Source organism: Manis javanica, chromosome 2 (assembly GCF_040802235.1).
Source record: "Manis javanica isolate MJ-LG chromosome 2, MJ_LKY, whole genome shotgun sequence".
NCBI lineage: Eukaryota > Metazoa > Chordata > Mammalia > Pholidota > Manidae > Manis > Manis javanica.
The window spans coordinates 81,031,378-81,034,379 of NC_133157.1; the positions used below are offsets into that span (position 1 = coordinate 81,031,378).

A 3,002-nucleotide genomic window follows, 5' to 3' on the forward strand; every position below is an offset into this window, starting at 1 on the left:
AATAGCACAACCACAAGAGGGATGAGCATACTTTTTAAACAATCTATTCACAAAAAATTTTCCCTCCCAAACACATCAGAGGTATTTTATGTTTATGTTCAAACAAAATAACATGAATTAACTTACAGTTTTCTCACTTCTCCCTCTAAATACTTTTACATGTTCCTTCTAAGACCCCATCATTTATAAACAGATTGGGTTCCAGTCAGGGAATCAGAGGATTTTTTTAGATTTTCTAATGTTCAGCTCACCACCTAGAATATTGTTTCTCCTCTATTTGCATCCTAGCATTCAAACATATAGTATAATCTCCTCCTTCTCCAAGATAGCTCTCTGTCAACCTTCTCCAAGATGGCAGAGTCCAGGTTTTCTCCAAATCATACTACATGTGGTCTCAGCAGGCCCCACATCCTGCCTCTTTACACCAGAGAAATTCCTCTAATGGGATTCTGGCACCTTGAGTTTCAGGTTCTGGAGCACCTTCTCTAGATAGAGCTGGTAAATTGGACTCTTGTAATTCTCAGCCACAACTCCACAAGAAGTACATTGAATTTTAAATAAACTACCATGGATTTCCAGAAAGTTCCTGGTGCCAGCCTTGCAGAGCAGCTCATCAATGTTTCGGGTGATGACTATGACCTGTTGGCCCTGCTTGTCCAGCCAGGGCTCACACTTGGTGATGGTGAGGTCCCCAGGGTTCAGCAACTTTCATTGTATGACCTCCCACAGGTATGGTACAACCCTCATACTTGGGATGGGTTTTGGGAAAAGGCCTGTGGATTGGCCAGGTCCTGGGCCTGCTACCTTCTCTAGTAACCTACCACTCCTCTGAAAGTCAAAACTCCACTTTCAGCACTAATGCCAGCTCCTGATATGATGACTCTATGCTTTGCTTTTGCAAAAAGCTTCCAGAAAATTGGCCCTATTTGAACTTGGTAGAGCCATTGTTAGGCAAATATTGGTTTGTGCTGAGGCTGGAGACTTCAATCCACAACGGAAGTGGAAAAGTAATTGCTGGCGACAACCTGGAGAAGTCACATAAGGCTTTCTTTGTAATACCAGTTCTAGAGAGGGGCTGCAGGATGTAGCAACCGTGGCAGCGGCCCTGGTGCTGGGGTGGGATGTGGGGACTGCGGGGCATGGAGGCCATGGGGAGGGAGGGTTGGGAGGGAGGGCCAGCCCCCTCTGTGAGATTCCCTCTAGTGAAGCCCATCTTGCCACCCATTCTCCAGGACCCTAACTCCTCATTATCCTCCACTTAGTCCCCACAGAATCTTAGGTTCTACTGAAGGAGATCATGCCCTTATTTATGGGGTTTACTGTTAATTGCTCTTCCCACTAGAATGTAATCTCAAAGTTTCAGGGATTTTTGTTTTTTCTTTTCACTGAAATATTCCCATCACCTTATACAGTGCAAAGCATGTAGAAATACTTCCTGAGTTGATTAAAAAATTAAAAGATAATTGATGTGATAGAGTAGAAGGCAGAGTCAAAACTACATGTTTTCATAATCAAGACTTTGAGGAACTGTATATGTTAGCTCTTTACTTATTGTTCCCCAGAGAAGAATGTAAAAATTTGACTCTCATCATCCACATTATAGTTTGCAAGAAAATACAGTGAACTAAATCTTAGCCAGGACATTTAGCTGCTGAGTTTCCTGCCCAGGACACTGAGTGGAAGAGATGCTTACTTTGTCTCATCAGAGCTTTGACGACTCAAACTTGAATCAGTAGAGTTTACTTCAGAACATCAAGCCTTCATCTCCTCATCTTCCTCCACCCACACAAAAAAAAATCTTGGAATAGAGCTGTTTCAGGCATGAAAACAGAAAAAGCATCAGAGGAATGAGGGAGGAAAGAGGAGGAAAAAAAGAAGGGATTTACCCAATACTACTTTTCTCAAAGATACCAGTTCGCCTGGGGTACAAACCACACATTTCTGCTCCTACCTCCTCCCTTCGAATCAGTAAAAAAGCTACAAAAATGTCAACCTGACCTCAGCTAATCTCACTTTTTAGTATCAACTCAATCTCTATATATTTCAGGTACATTACCTCTTCGTAGTGAAATACCTCTTCAGATTTTCAGTAAGATACAATTCATAATTTTAAAAAATAATTGAATTTTTCATCACTATGATATGGGTGCCACAAAAAGAAACTTACTAAGAAGACCTCCTCACAAAGCATTTTCAGAAGCATGATGAAAGCAATTTAGGCTATATATCATCAATGTAGGCTTTTTATCATCAGTGAGTATCAGTAGTTCTCATTTTGTGTTTGCATTATCACTTGCACCTGCAAGTTGCTGTAAGGACCAATGTAGTGTGCCTGCCAGGACTTTGTAGAATGGGCCAGCTCCCCTGTCAGTTGATTCTACTAGAAGGTTAATGGGGTAAAGATCACAGGTAGCATTTCTGAGACTTTCTTAGCTTTCCTTGATTCCAGGTCTGAGTTCAGCCCCATCATGTAAGAGGAGTCTTGCCTTTGGGATTTTAGGAAGAAACATGTAGGTGCCCTCAGGTGACTGAGCACCCAACACTTTCCAAACTCCAAGCTTTGTTTGCCTACTTAGAATTCCGTCACCTGCACTCCACCCCAAAATCTGTCTGACTTACCCATTGGAAACCCCTCACATATATCTTCAGTCCTTTGTATAAGGTGTGTGTGTGGATGTTGCAGCTCTGCCTAGATTTAAAACCAGAAGTTACACACTTGTATCTATTCAAGGTCCAAGTAAGCACTGTGTAACAGTGAGCTGGAGACCATAGGTGAGTCATCAGCAGGAGGAGGTGCCGCTGACATCCAGGTATGTTCCTATTCAGGATTTGGCCTCAGCATAAACAGATAATCCCATCTGTCAAAAGAATACAGAGATCTGTATGTATATGACGTCTTATTTATTTATAGGCAACTATTAGGTTTTACTGTATGAAAGTTACCTTCATAGCTCAAAATCAGTCAAATAATAAATTCATATGGTGCAATATACTAAGTAAAG

The 3,002-nt window shown here is 41.6% G+C and overlaps 1 pseudogene; it reads right to left on the reverse strand.

Moving 5' to 3' along the window:
- Nucleotides 1–336: 336 nt before the first annotated feature.
- Nucleotides 337–2,623, reverse strand: LOC108400416 (NAD-dependent protein deacylase sirtuin-5, mitochondrial pseudogene; annotated as a pseudogene).
- Between the last annotated feature and the right edge of the window lie 379 nt (nucleotides 2,624–3,002).